We start from the raw sequence: 23,526 nt of genomic DNA, 5'->3' as shown, positions 1-23,526 counted from the left end.
AACTTGCCACTGGGCATGCAAGCCCCAGAGGGACCTGGGAGGAGACCCACTGCCGGTAAAGTTCAGCCATAGCCTGTGTACTACCCGGGGTGCCCAGCAGGAGCCACAGAGCAATTTGCAGCTGGCTACCACCTGTGCCATGTTTAGAAGTGCCTCAGGAGGCTAAGCCAGAAACCAAGGATGTCTGCTGCTAGTGCCAGGCTTAGAGCTGTTCAGCCAGAAGTATAAGACATGCTCAAGCCAGATGCTGATTGTCTGGGTTCTGTGAACTTTTGAAAGACCCTGGGAAAATCTGCAGAATGAGCCTGCAGACGATTTGTACCAAAAAGCCACTGGAAGTGGCTTGTGCATGCCTGAAAGTTTGGGGGAGAGGGGGCAGTGTCTCAGAATCACCAGGACATGGCAAACAAATGGTGCCAGCCAGCTTGAGGGAGACTGAGATATAGCACGCCCCTGCTTCTGCACTCTAGGAGAGGGAGGGCTCAACAAAGAAACAATGGCTTTTGCCAGCTCTTCTATCTGGGGGAAAGCTGCTCCTCCAATCCTCGTCCTGAAGACAAACTACTCAGTTTCCCATGTCCCTGTTACCTCTCCAGCTGCTGCCTCTGCACTGGAGCTCAGAGCCAGTGATTCCACTGGTGAGTAAGTCCATGGATGGTGCCTTTAAGAAAAGCACTTCAGCCACTTTCTCGCTTAGCCACAGTCTCTGCTGGTTTTCACAACCAGAAATTATGGGGACTTCTCTCCCTGGTACTAGAACCCTGGGTTTGGGAACCTCATGTGGTGCTAGGACCCCTTGATACTTTGGGGGAGACCTCCATAGCTGAGATATCCATCCCAATTTTAAATGGTCACACACGGGTGTGGGATAAGCTAATTCTGTGTCTCTGCCCCTCCTATCTTTCTTGAGATGGGCTGTATGAAAATGGTGTCTCAATTTGAAGCAGCCGGTTGGAATGAGGGAATGACCATTTTTAGTAGAAGAAACATTAAATTTTCACCTTACTTCTCTTCTGAGCTTTTCATTCGAATATGAGACTTCCCACTCTATATCACTCTTGAATATTTCTCAGACAATGAAACTCTACATCTTTTCCTCACACTATCCCCAAACCTGATCTTCCACAATTCATAGCCCTGCCATATATCCAAGTGTTCAAACCAGATGCCTAAAAATTATCCTTAACTCCTTTCTCTCTCTCATCTCTTATATTTTTATATTCTCGACTCAACATATAATATTTTGCTCCATTTCATACAGCCACCATCTCATTTAGGCAATATCATTTATCTCCTGATGCAGTTACTCTCCTGGCATCCTAATATCCATTTTCACCTATCTCCAATCAATCCATATTCTTTACTTGCACTGTCCAACATGGAAGCCACTAGTTACATGTTGCAATTTGTATTAAAATTTATAATTAATATTAAATACCTTTAAAAATTCAGTTCCTTTGTTGCACTAGCCATATTTCAAGTACTCAAACAATAGCCACATGTGGCAGAACTATCATACTGAGGGTCCTGTGAAACATCCAACTGGAAATGCAGCAAGAGAAATCTTATTGCAGGTGGAGTTCTCAGAAATGTAACTGTACTTCAAAGTTTGCTATACTCACTTAAAGATACTCTTAAGCCTTTTTCTTTCCCAGTCTCATTAGCTCCTTACTTCTTGATAACATACCATGCTCTTCTCACCTTTCAGGTTTCACATGAGTTCTGCCAATTAAGTTTGAGAAATTGTTGCAATGATGTTGCTGACTTTTTTGGTATCAGAGGGATTCATTATGAATTTATACCAACTGGACAGTTAACCAAGTTTACTATTTGGAAGTGCTGAAAAGGCTGCTTGAAAAATGTTAGACGACTTAAACTTTTTGCCAACAATTCCTGGCTCTTACATCATGATAATGCACCAGCTCACATGGCACTGTCTGTGAGGGACTTTTTAGGCTTTAAACAAATAACTGTATTAGAATACCCTCCCTACTCACCCAATCAAGCCCCCGATGACTTTTTTCTTTGCCTGAAGATAAAAAAAATATTGATAGGAAGACAGTTTGATGACATTCAGTATATCATGGGTAATACGATGACAGCTCTGATGGCCATTCTAGAAAAAGAGTTCCAAAATTGCTTTGAAGGGTGGACTAGGTTCTGGCATTGGTGCATAGCTTCCCAAGGGGAGTACTTTGAAGATAACCATGGTGATATTCAGCACTGAGGTATGGAGCACTTTTTCTACTATGAATTCGTGAACTTAATTGTCCAGTCTTGTAAGTACTTGGTGTACTCTCCCCCATCCTTCTACCATCCTTTTTACTAGGTAAACAACCAGCATGATTTGGACACTTAAAGTCCCACATCCCAGGAAAACCCTCAGTCCCGAACCCCTCAAACCAAAACCGCTGATCCACTTATTTTTAATAAAACAGGTTATTTTTAACCTGTTTACCCAGTAATTATCTTTCAGGCCTAAGCATCTTCCAAGGACTTGAACTCAAATTGTGGTCCCTGAAGTACCATCCCAATCCTACTCAACCAATTCTATAGTTTAACATCATTCTAAGGTGATTCAGATGAACATCAAAGTTTCAGAATCTTCAAGAAAGCTATGCTGACCTCTCAGATCATATCATATGCAACTGTTTTTTCCTCATTAGACTACAAACTTTGTGAAAACAAGGACATGTCCGTCCTGTTTCTTACTAAAATTCCAAGCCCTGAAAAATTGTAGAAGTTTAATAAATATTTAAGTATGAATAAATGAAGAAGTCCAGATTATATGACATAAAAAAGGTAGACTATGGTAGATGCTGTTGATGTCCCACCGCATAACCCCACAGCCCACCCACCTGAAATTGCAATGGATACTTCTCAGAATGATCTCAGTTTTCCATCTCAAGTTTTGGTGTTTCTTCTTTTCTGCCTGAAGGCTTTCTCCAACACTGTGACTCTCAAGCTTCCCTGCACATCAGAATCCCCTGGAAGGCTTGTTTTAACATAGATTTCTGGGCATCCCTCTCAGATATTCTGATTCAATAAGTCTTATATAGAACATGGAAATTTACATTTCTAACAAGATTCCAAATGATATTGTTGCTGCTGGTCTGTGAACTGCTGGTCAGTTTGATAACCACTGTTCCAGTGAAGTAGCTCAGCTATGCAAAGGAATAACCTCTGTGTGTGTGTGTGTGTGTGTGTGTGTGTGTGTGTGTGTGTGTGTGTGTTTGTGGAGGGGGGACAGTTAATGCTTCCTGGGAACCTCCAATCACTGGGAAATTAGTCGTTAGATGAATGCTTCAGCTTCCTGAGCTTCCTATGGGATGATTCTGAAGTATGTCCCACATAGTTTCCCAGAGGGACCCCAGTGAGATTGAGCCCTATCTCCTCATTGATGTTCTCTTTATTGGGTCCCCTCTTTTCCCTTTGCATTTCCCTCATTTGTGTTTCATGGGATTTCTTCACATACCATGTTTCCCGGAAAATACAATCTAGCCGGACAATCAGCTGTAATGTGTCTTTTGCAGCAAAAATTAATAGAAGACCGTGTCTTATATAATATTATAGTAAAATAAGACAGGGTCTTCTATTAATTTGTGCTCCAAAAGACGCACTAGAACTGATTGTTTGCCTAGGTCTTGTTTGGGGAAACGCGGTATAAGACCTGCACCCAAGTCCTTGGCTCAGGGTCTGCTTTGAGGGGAAACCAAACTAACTCAGTCTTTCATCCACATCACTTTAGGTTTCCTGACTCTAATCACTGATTTCCCCTGGTATATTCCACTCCATCTCAGAGGGAATTCTGAAAAATGAAACCCACTAAAGCTAGACAAAAGGAAGTAAATGTAATACATACTCATAATTCTGCTCACTTCATTTTTGCGGCATTCATCAAAATTACAGTTTTATTGTTAGCTATTTGTATAAGTAAGTGTTTAATTAGACTTTCCCAAAGACTTTGGAGGTTGGCTCTTTCTTGTTAACTGTAATGTTTTTTGTGCCTTAGACCACACTTGGCAAATAGTAAGAGTTCATTGAACATTTTGGAATGAATTGAACTAATGAACCAAATTCTTTATATATCAATTAATATTAGCATCTCATATTTATAAAGCTGCTTACAAAGCACTTTACCATAAGTTTCCATTTTGTTCTTAAAACATATGGGAAACAGAATAGACATTTTTATTAATATTTTCCCATAATTTATCAAGTGGCTATTGTGTACCAAGCTCTTTGCTAGGAGCTGGAATACAGAGATGTGTAAGATTGTGCTTCTCAAAATTCAATGTGAATTCAAAGCACCTGGAATTCTTGTTAAACTGAAGATTCTGATTCAAAGGTCTGGTGTGAAACCTGTGATACTGTGTTTCTCGCAAGTTCCAAGGTGATGCTTGTGTTGCTAGTCCAGGACCTTCACAGTGAGAAGAAAGGATCTATATTAGTGGTTTTTCACCTCGGTTGCACATTGGAATTCCTTGGAATACCTGGATCCTATGCCCAGACTCTGATTTAACTAGGCTGGGATTTTTGAAAACTTCCTGGGTGGTTCTAATATTCACTCACCTGACCCAGGACAGTGGTTCTGAAAACTCAGTTTGTACCAGACACCCCTGGAGGGCTTGTTAAAACATACTTTGCTGAGCCCAACACTAGAGTGTCTGATTCAGGAAGTCTGAGGTGGGGCTTGAATATTTGAATTTCTGAAAAGTTCCCAGGTAATTCTGATGCTGTTGGTCTAGGGGAACATACATTGGGAACCACTAGTCTAGAATCAAAACAGGTGTTAAATAGAACAGTTTCAGTAAAATGTGAGAAGTTCAACAATAGAACCATGTACAGTGGTAGCAAGAGAGAGGAACCTAAGTCAGAAAGGGCTTTGTGGAGGAGGTCATGTCTGAGTTGGAATTAGAAAGACAAGGAGGATGGGGAGGAGTGCGAAACAAACAATTTTAGCCAGAGAGAACATATACAAAGTTACACAGAGACATGAAAGGGCAAGGTGCATTTTGGGGACTCCATGAAGTTTGATATTATGAGGGTATAAACTCAGAACAATTCAGTTACCGTGGGACACAAGATTTGATCAGTAGGCTGGAACCAAGTCATGAAGGGGAGTTCATGTTATTCTTAGACTTTATTCTCAAAGCATGAGGAGCTCTTGAAAGGGAGGGCTAATGTGACCTTGATAATAGCCTGGAGGATAGTGATGGAGGTGGGTCGAAGAAACAATATAAACACTCAGAAGTAATTGGAACAACTCAGGATGCAGACACTGAGGGCATAAACCCAGGCAGAAGGAGCCCATGAGAATGCCAAGGGATGGGCAGAAATCAGAGATGTCACAGGAATTAAGTGATGGCATCACCAACCTGATATTAGAGTTCAGTTCAGAGAATGTTGGTTCAATTAACCAAATTGATGATGACACTAATCAAACACGAAGAAAGGTATTAGGGGTGGGGTGGAGCTGGGGATAGATCAGGAGATAAAGACTTATACACGTTGGGGATGTCTGGTAGGCAATTTGATATACAGCTCTGTAGTCTTAATGAGGGTCCAAGGAGACGGCCATTGAATAATGGGAGTAATCAGGTTATGCAAAGAGTGTGTACAGGGTGAAAGGTAGACTCAGGGAGTAGTTAAAGCTATGTTCCGAATACTATTGCTGCATTAAAAAATACCCCTAAACTTTGAGGATTAAGGGAACAATGATAATTTATTTTGCTCACAAGTTTGCCGGGTAGGCAGGGCCTACTGGGGAAGGCTTATCTCTCTTCCACATACATTCAGATGGAACAACCTGACTGGATGAAGAAGATCCACTTCCTAGATGGATCTGGGGAGTTTTAAAGTACAGTTCACTTCTACGGCTGGCAAGTTGGTGCTGGCTGTCAGCTGGAAGCTCAGCTGGGGCTGTGCACCAGGGCCCTCAATTTTTCTTTGCAAGTGGCTCTCCATGGATACTTGGCTGAGTTGCAAGAGTGAGTGTCCCTAAAGAACCAGATGAAAACCCCGGTGCTTTCTATGACTTTCTCTCAGAAGCCACAGCCTCACTTCCTTGGCGTTCACAAGGCCAGCCCACTCTAAGGCAGAGAACACGGCCCCCACCTCTTAATGGGCGGAGAGTTGAAGTCACTCTGCAAGAAGAGCGTGTGGATGGGAGGTACTATCTGCCACCTTTGGAAATAGATCTGCCACACCCACTGCTTTTGGGAGGGAGTCTGAGAAGGAGAATTGCCCTGGGGGGCTGATGCTTGTCTGACGCTCTTTCTCCTATGCTTGGGCTACTGAAAGGCTGTCCACAGAGCAGCAGTGTCAGCATGGCCTGGGACTTCTCAGAAATGCAGAATCACAGCCCAGCCTTGGGGCCTGTAGTCAGAGATGCCCAGGAGATGAGTAGGCCCAATAGATCTGAGAGCTACTTCCCTACATCCCATGGTCTCCTCTGGCTGCTGATGCTCAAGGCATCTTCCCAGTTCTACAGTGCTATGCAGAGGTCCCCTCATTCCTCCTCTCCAAATCCACTACACATGCTGTGTCAAAACTGTGGTCCACAGAGACACCTCAAGGGCAGGTGCAAGGGTTTATGAAGCAATGGTTACATGCTTCCCTTCACACTTTCATCATTGGCAGGGCTTTTGGAGACAGTATTTTTCTAGGGCATAGCAAACATCCTCTGAGAACAGGCCAGTCCCAGCTGACTGGCAGATGGGGCCTTGGAGAGAGAGAACTGCTCAGTTCATTACTTTCTCCTGTCCAGGCTGGCAGGAAAACAGAACATACTGAAAGCACCTTCAGAAGTCCCATTAACTCTGAGGGCCAGGAAACAGGCCCTTTAGCCTTCTCCTCCAGGCAACACATTACAAAATAGCTTCTGTTGTCATTTATCAGGATTCTATACAGGCAAGGAAGGTGGAGATGGCTGTTTTGGAAAAAATGAAAAAAAAAAAAAAACACAGTTCTTCTGCATGCTAATATATGAAGGTCAGTCGCCAATTCTGGACACTCATGACCTAAAGAACTAATGCTACTGCAGTGAACATCTAAGGCTCTGTGGTCATTTACTCATCACAGATTTTTGAGCTCTGATGCTGTATCAGGAACTGAGAAGGCAGCAGTGAACAGGCCCCCTCCCTACACCGGGCAGGAAGAATTAAAGGCAGCAAGCCACATGTTAGGTTATGAACTAGTTGGTGGCATTCAGCCTTGCCAGCCTATTCCAGCCCCAGTTCTTCAGACTCAGGGCAACTGTCCTTGGACTCAGCAGTTGTGCTGTTGTGAATGTCGAGCCTGACAGAGACTGGGGTTTCAGTGTCTTGGCCTCTGAAATGAGGGCCTGCATGGCCAGCCCTTCCCACCTTATTATGCCTGATGATGGAGAGGCCAGCATATGCTGAAAGGACAGTGCCCTTACTGGCCAGAGGCCAGGGCTTGCACTGCCACAGACCAACAATTCATATTGCCATAGCCCTTTATACCTTTCCAAGTCCTTATAGAGACATAATGCCTAAGGAACACCTGAGTGACCCTGAATTCCAAGGACAGTTTTATGCATGCAGGAGTTGGTGCTCCAAGACTCAGCCAGCTGTCTGGGCTCCCAGTGCTGGTCAGCGCTCAGCATCTGTCCCCCTGATACCTGCTTCTCTGGCTTCAATGTGCTCTGGTCATCTTGACACCTTGTTAAAAACAAGGAGGGTTTAACCCTCCTGATTCAGGAGGGTTCTGTGGTGAGGTCAGAGATTTGGCTTTTCTAAGAAGGTCCTAAGGGTTTCTGATGCTACTGGCCCAGAGACCATATTTTGGCTAGTAAGAGTCTGAAGCAGGAGCTGCAATCTACTCTTTTGGTAAATAAAGTTTATTGCACACGGTTATACATATTGTGGCTGCTTTCATTCCATAATGGCAGAGTCCAGTCTTTGGGACAGAGACCAACTGGACCACAAATCCTAAAATATTTACTATCTGGCCCATTACAGAGAAGATTTATGGACCCTTGCCCTTTATTCAAATTACCTGGGAAATTCTCACACTGTGCCTAGGCACGGCCCCCTCAATCTGATTTACTTGCTCCAGGGTGTAGTCAAAAAGCTCCCAAGCAATGCATATGGTCTATGGGTCACAATGGGTTAATTGGAGCAAGACTTGGTCCCTGCCTCCCATCACTCTTTGCTTCCTCCCCCTTCAGACACATGACTTTCATTTTTAGATTTGGAATTTGCAGCTGATTTCTGCAGCTGCTTTAGAAACAGATTTTGAGAAGAAAGTTATTAGGTTGGTACAAAAGTAATTGCAGTTTAAAAGGTTGAAAATAATTGCAAAAACTGCAATTACTTTTGCACCAACCTAATAGGAATGCGCAGCTGAGCACTGTGGTTCCCCTGCCCCCAGCATATTTATATGTAAATAGCCAAGAGCCGTGTTTTTGCAACCACTGGAATTGAATCAGAATCTAGCAGTCTTTTTATGTTACTTATCCTTTGTGATTTTTCCCTTTGATTTTCTGGACACATATCTACTTGTATTTTGTTTTCACTCTTGTAAAATCCTTCAGCCCATAGTCAGCCTTTTGCTGCCTCCTTATTAATCAAAGCAGATTAAGCTTCGTTTTCTTACAGCTGTGTTTGCTGGGGGAGGTTGGTATTTAATGTTTGCTAGTTTCCATAGGGAAGGGCACATCTAACTGTGTAGCAATAAAATAAAATTGTTTGAAAAACGAACATCTCCAAAGCTAACAGTGGAGGTAAGTACTTATTTGAGGCTAGAGATGATCTTTAGATGTCATCTAATCTCTTTCCTTTTCCCAAAGGGTAGGGAGGGTTTGGCGAAAGATAGCTACCTTTCTTAGCACTGATCTCTTCCATGGGGAAGAATTTTATTCTTTTAGAGAAACATCTTTCAGAGTCTCAAAGAACGCTTTTCTTGTGACTGCATGATCACATCCCCCTTCTTCCCAGAAGAGGTTCCCTTTGGTTCTAGGGTGGCAAACAGATGCTCTGAGGAGTTCCCACAATCTCAGAAGGAAGAGACCTTTTAGTACCTCTTGGACAGAAGAAAACTTTAAGGTAAAGCGTGTAAAGACTTTTACAATTCAAGGTAGTGATTGTCAAATCTAGTTGCACTTTAGAATCATCTAGAGAGTATTAAAAATGCCTATAGCCAGGCTCAAGATGTTGAGGTATGGGTCTGGCGTGTGGCCTGGACGATGGTGTTTCTTTTTCTTTTCAAATTTTATTTTGAAATAATTAGACTTTCAAAAGAGATGCGAAAAAAAGTACAAAGGATTGCTATTTATCATTCACCCAGTATTCCCAAATGTTTATAATTTACATAACCATAATAACAGGCTCCAATCAGGACATTAACATTGATATATAAAATGATCTGTTTTCACTCATAGTTTGCTGATTGTCCCACTAATGTCCTTTTACAGGATCCCATTTTTGCATTTATTTGTCATGTCTTCTTATTCTCTTTTAATCTGGAATAGTTCCTCTATCTTTCTTTGTTTTTGTTGACCTTGACACCTTGGAAGAGTACTGGCCATTTATTTTATAGCATGTCCCTTCATCTAGCTTTGGGCAGAGCATGTTGAAAAATCTCCCTAGTTGAGTATAATGTGCAACTCAGATTTAGGACATTGATCTAAGGTAGTTGGGCGCAAGCTCATTATACTTAGCAACTTACCACTTAGGTTCACGAGAAAACTAGACAAGAGAGGAAAGGCCAACAGAACCTGGATTTATCTTTGGTTTGGTCTCTATCCAAGTGTTCTCCTGGACTCCTCCTTTTTATTTTCTTTTTCTCTTTCCTCTTCTAAATCCAGGTTCCAAATCAAAGACTTCGTTTGCTATCAGCCCAACTCCCACATGCCACATTGACATCGATTCTCTTTCAAAGTAGGATCATATCCCTCCTCTGCTTAAAAGCCTGTGAATGTTGACCCATCTTCATAGAAAGCCTTCTGTGGTTGGACCGATCCATCCCCCTCCCTGGCTCACCTTCCCGCTCCTGCACTCACTCACTCTGTCAGTCCTCGGAGGCTGGACAAGAGCCAGCCTCCAGTCCTTGCACGTGCCATTCTTTCCACCAGATGCACTCCCTGCTGATGGCCACACAGCCAGTGTCTTCATTTTTTTCAGGTCTTGGCCACTTCCCCCCTTACAGTCTTCATATCTCCCTCCCTGCTCCATGTGGGGGAAATCTTTGATGGCTTTGCTTATCCTGTATCTCCAGAACCTCACATAGTGGCTAGTAGGATATAGCAGGAGCTCAGTGTATAGTTATTGAATAGATCAATGAAATAGTAGTTAAACAGAATTTTAAAAATAGTTTAATTATTGACTGAGAAGAAATCCCATCTATAACATTGAGTAAGATTATTTGAAGGTCACTTTTCTTTTCTTTCCCAGTTAGCCAGACTCCCATGGTGTAGATTGCCCCTCCCTTTCTGGCACTTTCCATTTATCCAGTTCACCTCTTACATCTGCACAAGGAAAGATGGCTCCTGAGATAAATCAGCCAATAATTCCCACTCCTTTCAATAGCAATGTGGTGGGACCAGATTGTCAAATATGCTATTTTCTTTTTTATCCTTGTCACAGTTATAAGCTATAAAGAAAGTTTGGGTGCCCCACGTGGCCCTAGCAAACCTTGCTGCAGTGGCTTCTCAAAGTTAAATTCCTCAGGTAGTACCGGAGAGGAAGGAAGGAAACCAGATATGCTCTTTTTATAAAATAAATAACGACCGATATTTCTATGTGCCAGATAATGTGTATGTACACGTGTGTGTATGTATAGAATTTACCTTTACAAAAATCTTAAGAGCTAAATAATAATCATCACTATTTTACAGATATGACACCTGAAGCTTAGAAAGATTAAGTCAGCTGATAACCGACAGGACTTAAACCCAGAGATTTAAACCCAGCTGTTTTGATGCTCCAACCAGCACCCTGAATGCTCTCCAATATTTGGGTAGCTGCCTACAGCTAAACATAAAAGGGAAGAAGGTGTCACTGTGCAGTCAATGCCAGCTTTGAGTCGCTTAAGAGACTGGAAGAATTAGCTGCATAGCTCAGTCATTCTCCAGGTTTGTTTATCCTTTCTCGTCTTCATAGGAACACATCTGCCAATCATATCTGTGAAGTGCAGTGTAGTGGTTCTCAACATATGGTGTCACGCGTGGTGGCATGCAGGGTCTCAGTTCCCGCTGCCCACATAGGAATGCAGGATATGGTGAGGGTAAAAAGGAACACCCAGGAGCCATAGATAGGGGAGTCATACCACTATAGTCTCGCTGGTGGCTGGGTTGGAGACACGGGAAGTAGGATCCACACGATCCGCAATCCACTGTTCACTTCTCAACCAACCAACCAACCAACCAACCAACCAACCAACCAACCAACCAACACATCACAGCATTTATATCAGTGGCTAATTTGCTCACTGGTTACAGCTGATGGCCAACCTGTCACAGCTAAGGGCCATCTATTACCCGAGCCAGCACCTTTCATTGTGAGGTAAGAAGCCTGGAAACTGCTCTCTGGGACTCTGTCCCCACATATGGTCCCTGAGGTAGCTGCAGCAGCACCTGGGACTTGATAGAAGTTCAAAATGTTATCTGCCCACTTCTGCCCTCATGGATGAGAAACTCTCAGATTGGGATCCAGGAATCTGATTTATTAAACCTCCAGGTGATTCTGATGCCTGCTCAACTTCGAGAATACCTAGTACAGTGGTTAAGATAGTAACTGCTGGCTCTAGGCTCCCTGTGTCAAATCATGGCCTTATTGCTTATGAGCTGTATGGCCTTCTGCAAAATACTTAGTCACTTGGTGCCTCAGTTTGCTTATCCATAAAGTGGGGATAATGATATTACCTACCTCAGTGTTCTCAAGATTAAATGAGTGAACATATATAAAGTGATTTGAACAATGAATAATGTTTGCCAGACTAGGTTGCTAATGAGTCTGTGTGGGGACAGAGCCCCAGAGAGCAGTTTCCAGGCTCTCGGCCTCATGTGGAGGGGTGCTGGCTCGGGTAGTTAATGGCCGTCAGCTGTGGCTAGTTGGCTGTCAGCTATAACCCTTGAGCCATTGGCCACTAATATAACTGCCGTGGTTGCGCTGGGGAGTGGACTCAAGGAGAGTCGAGGAGAGTTGAGGAGAGTCGTTGGTCGGTAGGCAGAAAAGCTGACAGCAGGTCGCATGTCGTGTGAATCCAGCCTCCAGTGAAACTATAGTGGTATGACTCTCCTACCTATGGCTCCGTGGGTGTTCCTTTTTGGCCTCACCATGTCCTGTGTTCCTATGTGGGGAGCGGGAGCGGAGACCCCGCAGGCCGCCCCACATGACAGTCTGCAGTCTGCTGAGCCAATAATGCCAGCACCTGGTTTCAGGTGTAATAAAACCAAAAGCCAGGGGATTGCATTTCAGTTTGCTTTGGGAAGAACTCAGACTTATGCTGTGGCAGCAGGAGCATTTGGTGACTGAATGGTGTATTCCTTTGTCTTTGGACTCTGCAGAAATATCTTGTGGACCAGCTCTGTTGAGCCCATCAGCACTTGTTTGCAAAGTGGATGATGATTACTCAAGACGTGGTGATATTTACCTAGCTTTTGTCTCTCAACTCACTATGCAGAACAAAATGACTTGGATGAGATTGAAGGGACTGGATGTCAAGTCAGAGAAAAGTTTTGGGGCAGAATATTCACAAACCAATTGTTATTCAGACCACAGCCCAGCTTGTCAGGAGGCCAGGGATCAACAGGAGTGTGACTCTTCTCTGGAACATTTCAGGAAGCTGCATTTATAACAGATGCCCACTCCCCTCCCTGTCTGCACTAAGCGTGGGCTGGCTAAACCAACTGGCTCGTTTATTTTTCTGGGGATGTTGAGAGAGGGAGAATTAAAAACGGAGGACTCTCTATAGGAAGGAGATGTGGCAAAGCTATTTTAAAGTTTATCTGGAACACTAAACAATGGGTAACAGCCAAACACATTTGAAAATGAAGAAGGGAGGAGGCATTGAATTTGCCTTGACAGACATGAACACATACTGGAAAACTACATTAATTAAAACAAAATGTCACTAAAGAAACCAAAAGAAGGTGTGGTCAAGAAAATGGAGCTTTGTATAAATGTTAAATAAGTATATCTTAAGAAATAAACTCAAGATAATAGGATACAAATGTATTATTTAATAATTGGTGCTGGCAACATTGTTTAAGTCACTCAGTCAACTTACTTCCCACCAAATACCACATACCAAAATAAATTCAAGGTGCATTAAAGATGCAGATTTTAAAATGCAATCACACACATAAACACACACAAAGATAAAAAAAAAAAAGGAAAGATAGATAATTTCCTACCTCCAGACAGGGAAACAGTTTTGCAATTCCAAGGCTTCACATTTTAGGATCTAAAAAAAATCAGATATATACAATTCTGGACTAAGTCTTCTTTTGATTTTCTTAAAAACAAATGAAAAAATAGTTCGAGGACCACAAGTGATAGAGGCCAGTCTTATTCTATTAGGTCCTTAAATTTCCAACCAAGACAATGCAGAACAACACCCACATTCTTTCCACCCCATTGTTAAGTTCTCTGCCCCACATGGAATTCTACTGGTCATCTCAGATGTCCAGACAACACTCCTTCCCTAAGCAGGTATGGCTTGTTTGGTCTTGGGGAGTGGAAATAGAGAGCTTGCTAGAAGCACATAGCTATGTCTCAAAGGAGGAAGTTGTTCTGTTTCCAAGGGAAAAAAAAAAAAACAATTCTAGGTAATCATCAAACACATTTAATTTTCCTGCCAGATATTGGCCAACCTACATTTTCCAGGAGTTACAGAGGGGTCATGTGAGTTGTAGCCATGAAAGGTGGACAGCAGTTTGTCATCCCTCCTGTGCTTGGCTCACCACAATCTCCATTTCCTTCTCTTGTTCCATGGTGACCTGGGAGAAAACATGCCAAAGGGGACAGCACCATGGGATGGAAGTAGCAGGAAGCCCTCATGACACAGTCTGTAGGGATGCTGCACAACTCCCAAAGGTTTGTGATGCAGTAAAAAGTCAACATTCACTGTGTTCACCCATTGACATGGCATTGTTTTCCCAGAGTAGCCTAGCCAATCCTACCTGAATGGTCCCTGTCCTCACCTACCCTTTGATAAAAAGAAGACCATGGTAACATCAAAACACAATCCTTGCTTTATTTGAGGTAGGATTAATGAATAGATCTCTCCCTCTCTCTGTCTCTCTCTCTGTCTCTCTCTCTGTCTCTCTCTCTGTCTCTCTCTCTCTCTCTCTCTCTCTCTCTCTCTCTCTCTCTCTCTCTCTCTCTCTCTCTCTCTCATTCAATAGAGAGTAGGCATAATTTCTGAACCAAAAGGAGTTTTCACAGTAATTTTGCAGACATTATTAGCTCTCCCATTGTTCTGATGCTTGTCTTCTGGGATAGGGTACAGCCTTTGTTAATTTGTTTAATAACCACAGTGTAATTTCATCTCCTCTCTACATTTTTTACCGAAAAGAAACAAAGGGAAAAAGAAAAAGAAAGGAAGGAAGGAAAGAAGGAACAAAATCCAGTGAGGTGGTCACCAGTCTCATAAAAGGGAATTTGCCAAGGGTTTCCCAGATCAAAATATTGAGCAGTTTCGTTAATTATTTAACAAAAATTTAATGAGCACCTAATAAGTGTCAGGTACTTACTGCTCTGATGCTTGGGGCTCTTCAGTGAACAAATCAGACAAAAATTACTGCCGTCATCGAGCCTATCTTTTCCTCATAGAGCAGGGGGAGATTTCAATATTTCTTTTGTAAAATGAATTTAATGAATAAGTAAATTGTCTGGTATATTAGAAAGTGATAAGTCCCATGGAAAAGGGGGACATATAGAGCCCATAAGGAGGGCCATGCTGTAGTGCCTTTTCAGCTCATGTTGTGGGCTAATTACTGGCAGCATGGCTTTGCAAATATGGTAAAAACTATCAAGTGTTCATAAACTCTGCCAATTTTCTTCTGGAAATATACCTTAATAAAGACAAAAATTTGTGACTAAAAGTGTTCATTGTGATTTATTTAAAATAGCGGGGAAAATCAAGTAATCCAAGTATCATAGAATAGTGAAGTGATAATGTAAATTTAAGCCATATGATGAAATATTTTTAAATGACAGGAAAATTTTTGACAAGAAAGCATATGTGGTACCAAGTGAAAAAACAATGCGCTGTATGATTCAATTATGACCATACTATGAAATGAAAACAAATCGAGAATATTACCTGTGATAATTCCTAGGTTTTTGACAATTTGTACATATTATTTTGATAGGTAGATTTTATCCCAAAATTAGTATTTTAAACGGAAGAAACTGAGACATTTTTAATTGTCTGAATTCCCCCTGCCCTGCCCCAATCCCCTCTAACCAGTTGGATAGAGGCTTGGAAACAAATCAGTGAGTTATTGGGGGTGAAAAGTTACATTATTTTGCACATCTGAATTGTGTGTGATTTTTTTCTCCTGTCCTATAAATAAATAAACAATTGCAAATTATTGCAAGTGTTCTGAACTAGCAAATATGGCATTAGGTAGGTAAACACAAGTTGGGGTGGGGGATCTACTTTGAAATAGGGTAGTTGGAGAAGGCATCTCTACAAAGTGACACTGCAGCTGAGATCTCAAGGATGACAAATTACCAGTCAAGTGAGAATGGGAAGAAAAGTTTTCAATTTCAAAGGCCTTGAGCCTGGAAATAATTTGGCTTGTTCTAGGAATGAAAAGTGTTCTGGCAGCATTGTGAGCCAAGTTGAGGGTCACATGAGATGAGGTTGGAGAAGCAGATCATATAGATTCTTGTACTTTTTATTTAAATGTTTTGATGGCATAAATGTCAGTTAGTATAGGCTAGAATACGCTAGGGTAACAAATCGAATCCAAATCTCAAAACACAGGTTTATGTCACCTTCTCAAGTGGACTTCCCTGAAACTCAACTCCATGTCTTCACTCCATGTTTTATGCTGACAGAGCAGCCTATCTAGGATGTCACTGATAATTATGATAGTGACAAGAGCAGTAGTCATCAAGCTTCTACTTGAAGTGACATATGCCATTTCTGCCCACCTATTATTGGACAGGGCAAATTATATCGTCAAGTCCAATTTTACTGGGGCAAGGAGGTGTACTCCTCCCCCAGGGAAGGGAAGTGTATGCTGGTATAATTATCTCTTTGTAAATCTATATGCTTCCATGCATATTAACAAAGAGACAGAAATACACCTTCTTTCTTCTTATTCATAGATCCACTATAGTTATATCAGAGAAATAATTACCTAAAAAGATTCACATTGTGTATTTTGTGTTACACGTTTTAAGAATGCAAATCTCCCACTTCTCTAAATTTTATAAGACAATTTTCTTTTATTCTCATAAGTATTTAATTTAGGGGCAACATTTAAATACACTTCAGTAGATAAGATGTCATATTTACTCCCCAACTGTAAGGATTGTTTATTCTTTTGGTTAAGATTCTTGAGCTCAAGAAGGGCCATTTGCTGCAGAATCAATGGTCATAATTTACCAAGTGCTTTTCCAAATGGCAAAATATAATATGTTGGCACTTTATTCAATAAGGAATGTAGTAGTATTTCCATGTTCCAAACCAAGGAATGGAGGTGCTTTGTTTCTCAAAGCCCCACAACTAGGCCAGAGTCTTGGCAAGAACATCTTAAACAGCTATCCCCTTCCGTCTGAGTACCACCAATAAAGTTGAGCAATGTTTAATAGCATGTTTGGTTGAAGTAAGGCAGAAATATTGGGGGAGAAACATACGAGTGACAAAAAAATGGAAAATTGTGTGTAGATGAAAAAATTGCATCTGGCCATGCTTGAATCATGTCAAATTCTGTTTACCGTCATTCTGAAGCATTTGTGTTGAGATTGCTCATTGTAGCATAAGACTGTCCTGACTACATTTTTTTTCTTACCAAACCTTGTTTACTAGTAGAAAATGCTCCTCTGGTACAACAGTTTAAAAAGCCTATTTTCCTTTAACTATTAAATCTCTGGTGTTTTTGGATAAAAGGAATTGACTTTATTGCCTTCCAGAACAACAAATAAGACAGTGTCTCTTCTATAGGAGGTGGAGAGAATCAAATTTCATGGAATATAGATTTCTTTTCTAAAAAGAACACTAAGATTTTTCCATAGTGTTGTTGTTTTCTTTAATCCATAGCCAAACTTGTCACAATTGTGTAATTCAATCATAAGTCCATCAACAATGGACTGAGGAGGATCATGGCTGTGGTGATCACATAGCCAGCACAGTGATTGGCTTATAAAAGGAGCTCAAAAGAATTCTAGTAATAGATGATGGGTTCTGGAGGATGGACTGCTGTTCATGGATCCATTGGCTTCATTTCAACAACTTCTGTCTTGCACCTCAGAAGCTACCTCCAGGATGAGTATTATCTAGTATTCAGAGAAAAATTATACATTGAGATTTGCGTTTCTACAAACTACTCTATGGCTTAAATTTTGAAAAACATGGCCAAAACATTAACTAATCTTAGTAAGGGAAGAATATTGGCATGTTAAAGTGATTTAATAGCAGTTAAAAACACATATTTGCAACAAAATATGTAACATTAAATGAACATTTTGAGTTATGAATTACTCATGATTAAGGAACAAATTTCACAAAACACAGATAATTCCACCTTATCCTCTAAACAAATTTTATTTGTATTCTGCTCTAACAAATATAGTATGAAGGCAACAGTTGTTTAAGTTTCTTAGTGTATGGCACAGATGAAAAGAAACAAACAAATTTAGAAGCAGTCTAGCATTTAAATGTTGGTTGAACATAAGAGGCACGTATTATTCTATTTAGCAGTTTATACCAGGTATCAGGAGACAGTTTCTTTTTTTCCTTGCAAGCAACAGAATACATTTATTTGCATTAAGTAAAAACATATCCTGATCAAGAAAATTACTTTTTTAAAATTTTCCTTTATATCACAAATGTCAGGGTAAGGCAAATCCTTAATGAATCATATGATAAAAACCCTATTCCCCGAGAAAATATATTAAACATATTCTGCTAACTTTGTTATTTTGCAAAGCAAAGCCGACATGCACCACATACAGAGAAATGTCATTTCAAATCAAGTGCATCAAGCAGAGCTGTATTAATTCACAAAGAGGCTTTTCAGATTTTCATAGAAAGATTTACAATTAGCTGTGGTGACTAACATGTGACCCTGTCTTACAGACAGTGTTTCGGATGCCTCCTTTGTAAGTTTTTATGAAAGAAGACTTGTCCATCATCTGAATAGTTACCAGCTAGAGGACAAGCCCCTTTGTCTCTCCTACAACGAGTACCTTTTTAATTAGAACTATTATGTTGAAAGCCTACTTCAAACCTCAGTATTCAAACATGACTAAAACGGGGCTATTTTCCTCCCCCGCTCCCTCCTGTAACCCCTCATGCCACATAGCCAGGCAGTAGTGTGGTTGGAAATTGACATCCAGAATTCATGTGCAGGAGAAACAATCAGCTTTCAAATTTTCCATTGTACAGTCTGTGCAATGACAGCGCCAGTGAAATAAAGGTTTCTTGTGTTGAGGTGTCTCCGATCTGGCCCACAGCTAGATTTTTAATATTTTACTGTTAAAATGGAAAGTAACTTCATTATTTGTTTTAAAGCATAAAGTCTTATAACCCAATCAACAGCAATCAAAATGCATAATGAAACAAAAATGAAACATAATATAATCATCAAATGAAGTTTAAACAAATTCAGGAGTGGGGCTAATGATGTTTATTCCTCATTCTCTTAGTTTCCCGGGTACAAAGATTACTTTTATTTTCTACAGTTTTTAGGCAGAGAACTACTTCCTTCCACTCCGACCCCACCCACATTTAAAATGAATGAATAAAACAACTGTCCTGGATGATAAGGAGGATACCAAGACTGAAATAATTCCCATCCCAACTGTTCCAGGGATATTAGGTCTCTTTCATTTTTATCCATTGAAAGTCTCTATCCCTCTTTCCTCCCTCATGTTTTAAACTGTAACTCATTGCTGAGAGTGAGTAACACTCATGTTTGGGAGTCACAAGAAAATGTGCTCCTAGCAGACTGCATTTGTCAAGTACTTCACAAGAATGATGGTGACTTTCAATTAAGTTACAAAGATGACATAAAATATAAAAACTATCAGTGTTGAAATGGCATCATTTCTTGAATTATTTAAAATGAGCCTCTTTTTTTTTTTTCTAGAAAGCAATGTCTAATGACAGCAGAGGAGTCTAGAATAAATGGCAGAAGAAATGGCCATGTTCCAAAATCATGAGGTCACTTAAATAGCATTGCTGTTAGGTTGATGAGCAGTTTAGAAAAAACACACCAGAATGTTAAAACATATTACATATGCAGAAATATAACTTGCTGATGATTCCAATATATGAAATAAGCCATGCAGAGGGGCAATAAATTCAGAAAGCTCAACACAAAACTAATAGGAAGATAAAAGGTGAATTTTCCATAGAGGAAAGGGTAAAACTAAAGAATTTCATGGAATATTTAGGAAGTAGAGCATCCTTTTATTTTAGAAATACTCAATTTGATCCATTACTTTTCTTTCTCTACTAAGAAAAATTATATCAGTAACTTCATATTCTAAAGCCTTTATAAGGAAGACGGATTTAAGAATATATGCAAGAAATGATAACAGTTTCCATGGGGCAGGGTGGGGGGTGGGGAAGAATGGTCTTAGAACGCAGGGAGGCTGTGGGAAGCAGCCAGCCATCTTGCCTCATGAGTGTGGTTGTTCATGTTGGCTCTGGGATAGACATTTGTAACAATTTCTGACTTCCTCCAGAGCACTTTATCACTATGCCCACACTACTACTGGCATCTTGGCTTATCAATACTGCTGCTCCCTTAAAGGTCACAATCAGTGGTCTGCTGTAAGAGGGAGCCAGCTAGCATATTAGTCTTGGACTTGGCATGAGCAAACCACACCATTTAAAAGCAGACCAGTAAGCCAAAATTGCATACAAGACCTCTAATTGCCTCTAACTTCAGATGAGAATCTGTTCTGTGGGCCATCAAACCTTGGGTAAAGATAAGATGTTCTTTTATAAAAAACACATATATAAAGAGATCTTTCAAGTAGAACTTTTAATTTCACAGGCATATGTTTGAATCCTAAATGCTGCAGCCCCCTCTCTTACCTAAAACCCCTAGAAAAGTGCTATCCTTTATAATGGTGTCTCACAGAGTCACATCTCACTGGGGGGCTCCATGCTACAGCACGTGATAAAGACATCAGGAAGCAAACAAGCTCTACTGAAAGTCGGTGTCAAAGAAGAATATCTCTACTGTTCTGCTGATGATGGAGAGACCAGAGGGCTGTCAGGGCTTGTCGTTCTTGTTTTACCTCTGTACTCTGCTCTGGATTAAGTCTTGCTTCCATATTCTCCATTAACCACATGGAACAAAACTGTACCTTGGGAATCCCTAAAGAAAATATAATTTTCCCTTCCTCATCCTGACCTTTTCCAAGTGATTTCTGAGGGTGTTGCCCATTTTCTATCTTTGCCTGTGGATTATACAGGAATTGAATTTGGTGATTCCTGTAGCTTATCAAACAATCATCTTCCTTCCTGTGTTTGGAGAAACCACTGTACAACCTGCTTTGTGAAATAACGGAGAAAGCAGATAGGGCCGAGGGTACACATGTGAGTGTTAAACCATGACCGTAGGGCACAGTTATGAGAGAAAAAACAGAAATTACAGGAATAGAGCATGAAAGATGCATTAATGTGGGTCACCCCACCAAATTACAGGAAACATTTTTCTTCTTCTTCTGTAAGTAAACAGAACAAAATGCAGCTAGAGAAATGAGAGCAAAGGATTCCCCGTCCTTCTGTGGGACTTGCCTCCCCCCACCCCCACCCTCCACAGACAGTGCTGCTGTCTTCCCACTCTCCCCAGGACCAGGAGAGGCTGTAATGCTGAAGACTGGCATTTACTTCCATTTCTTTGTTCCTTTGCTTCATCTTGTGCCCCTGCCAAAGAAAAGGAGAAACCATTTGTTAGATTAATGACAAGCCACCTTCACAGGCTTAAAATAATATCTTTAAAATATCATTGTCACCCCTTATCTTTGGGGGGATAACTTTCAAGACGTCCAGTGGATGCCTGAAACTGTGGATAGTACCCAACTTTATATATAGTATGTTTTTTTTCCTATACAGATATACTATGATAAAGTTTAATTTATAAATTAGGCACAATAAGAGATAAACAAAAAGAACTAATAATAAAATAGAACAATTATAACAACATACTATAATAAAAGTTGTGTGAATGTGATCTGTCTCTCAAATTATCTGAAATCTTCCATTTAATATTTTCGGACTATGGGTGATCTCAAGTAACTGAAACCATGAAAAGCAAAACCATGGATAAGTGGGGACCACTGTACAGCCATTTAAATGTTTCTTACCCCTTAGACAGGCATAGCAATATCTTATTTGACTATCAAAGAACTTTGGATATCTGAGATGTAATTGATGGCATAGGGTATCTTTAAAAAGCATATAAATCACTGCTTAATAAATGTATGCCACATTGACAACTTGCTTCAGATGACGGGGACAATTAACTCAGCTCTTCAAAGTATTCTTTTAAAAACCTAAACTCGAATTGATGTGTCTTCCCTTTTCGGGCCCATTCATATACTTTAGTTTCCAGAGCTCAACATAGAGATAATAATGATGACAATTTACATAATGTTGATTTGCAAAAGTCATTGATGGTTATCCCACCACTTTGAGATCTTACTTATTAAATATCTGCTGTGTTCCCCACCTGTGAGAGAACTCTGAGAAGATACCATGCCCTAGAAGAGCTTATATTCTTTATATTTTTGTATTTTTAAAAATAAAGTATAATCCACATATAAGGAAATGCACAGATATTAAGCACACTTCAATCTGTTTTGAAAAAATACAGACATTTAACTCGCACCATTATCAAGATATAAAACATTCCCATAGTTCCAGAAAGTTCCCTTTCAAATTACTAACCCCACTTCTGCTAGAATCAATGACTGATCTGATTTCTATCACTATAAATGACTATATCTCTACAAAGAAGAACTGGAGCAGATGACCTCTGAGCTAACTTTCTACTATAACATCCTATGAATCCTTTTGAAAAACTACTCTTTTAGGTGTGTATGTATATGTAAAATACTTAAAATATACAAAAGTAGACAAGAGAGGAAAGTATCCTGAGTAATTCCCCCAATGACAATAACGTCTGTATTATGGAATGTTTCCTTAAAGGATTTTTCTATATCTTTTATACATATATACATAATCATAAATTTCAATTTAACACTGAAAATTGTAAACATAAATAAAATTACAGATGATAGTATAACATACCCAGAATATATCCACCATCCAGATTTAATGTGTTAATATTTTTCAAATTCCCTTGTGATCTTTATTTTACTTTAAAAAAATAAAATTTTACAGGTAAATTAAACTGTTTTAGATCAATTAATTTATTTACAGATAAATTAAAACTATTTCTCTTCCTTCCCCAAAATTACCAAATCCTGATATCAATGTGAATCAAAAACTTACATGTTTTTATATGTTTACAAACATATTATTTACAAACATGCTAACACATAATGAAAAGTATGTAGTATTACTTTGTATATTATAAAAGGTGCATAAATAGTAATTTTGTTTTACCCTGTTTTTAACTATCAACAAATTGCTATTATAAATTTATAGTCAATATGTATTTTGATTTGCCCTTGTGTTTACCATTTTTTTTGGCTCACAATTGTTTCCTGCACCCTGCTTTTTCCTCTGGGCTCAATTTTCTTCTAACTGTTGTGCAACATTGAGGAGCTTTTAAAGAGATTAAGTAGTGATTTTCCCCCTGAAAACTGCAAATACCATTTCTTACATGATAATGGAACTACTGTAGAACTCTATATTGACAATTATTTTTATTCATGTTTTGAAGACTCACAACCATTCCATTGTCTTCTGACTCTTGATGCTGGGAAGCCTGCTGTCCGTGTAATACCCAATTCTTTATAGGTTAACTCTCCTGTCTCTCAAATTGCTTTAATTTTTTTCTCTTTGGTGTTCTGCAGTGCCTACGTGAGAATTTATTTTAAAAATAAGTCCTTCTTGTGACTTATTGTTCTTCTTTTAACTTAAAATTCATGACTATTGTCAATTCTGATAAATTCTCAGCCATTACCTTACAAATATTGACAGTCTACTATCTCTCTGTAGAATGCCTAGTGAACACAAAACATCTTGGTTATTCTCTTATCCTTCATGTCCCCTCATGTGTCTTTTACATTACTACATTTTAATTTGCTTTTTCCAAAGTTTTGTTAATTAATTTTTCATAGTGTTGCTCTTTTCCTGTCATTTTATATATGATTTTTATCTTTTTGTCATTTAAAT

General features: G+C 39.9%; 1 protein-coding gene across 4 annotated transcripts in view; it reads right to left on the bottom strand.

Moving 5' to 3' along the window:
- Positions 1 to 17,740: 17,740 nt before the first annotated feature.
- Positions 17,741 to 23,526, bottom strand: part of MACROD2 (mono-ADP ribosylhydrolase 2) — a 2,186,605-nt gene continuing 2,180,819 nt past the window's right edge. For all 4 annotated transcript variants that reach the window (XM_081033481.1, XM_081033483.1, XM_081033484.1 and 1 more), the window contains one exon: positions 17,741 to 21,087. The gene's annotated coding sequence lies outside the window, so the exon portion shown is untranslated. The remainder of the gene's footprint in view (positions 21,088 to 23,526) is intronic.

Source organism: Rhinolophus hipposideros (genome assembly GCF_964194185.1).
Source record: "Rhinolophus hipposideros genome assembly, chromosome: 22".
NCBI classification, from domain to species: Eukaryota; Metazoa; Chordata; class Mammalia; order Chiroptera; family Rhinolophidae; genus Rhinolophus; species Rhinolophus hipposideros.
This window is presented reverse-complemented; position numbering and strand designations above follow the sequence as displayed.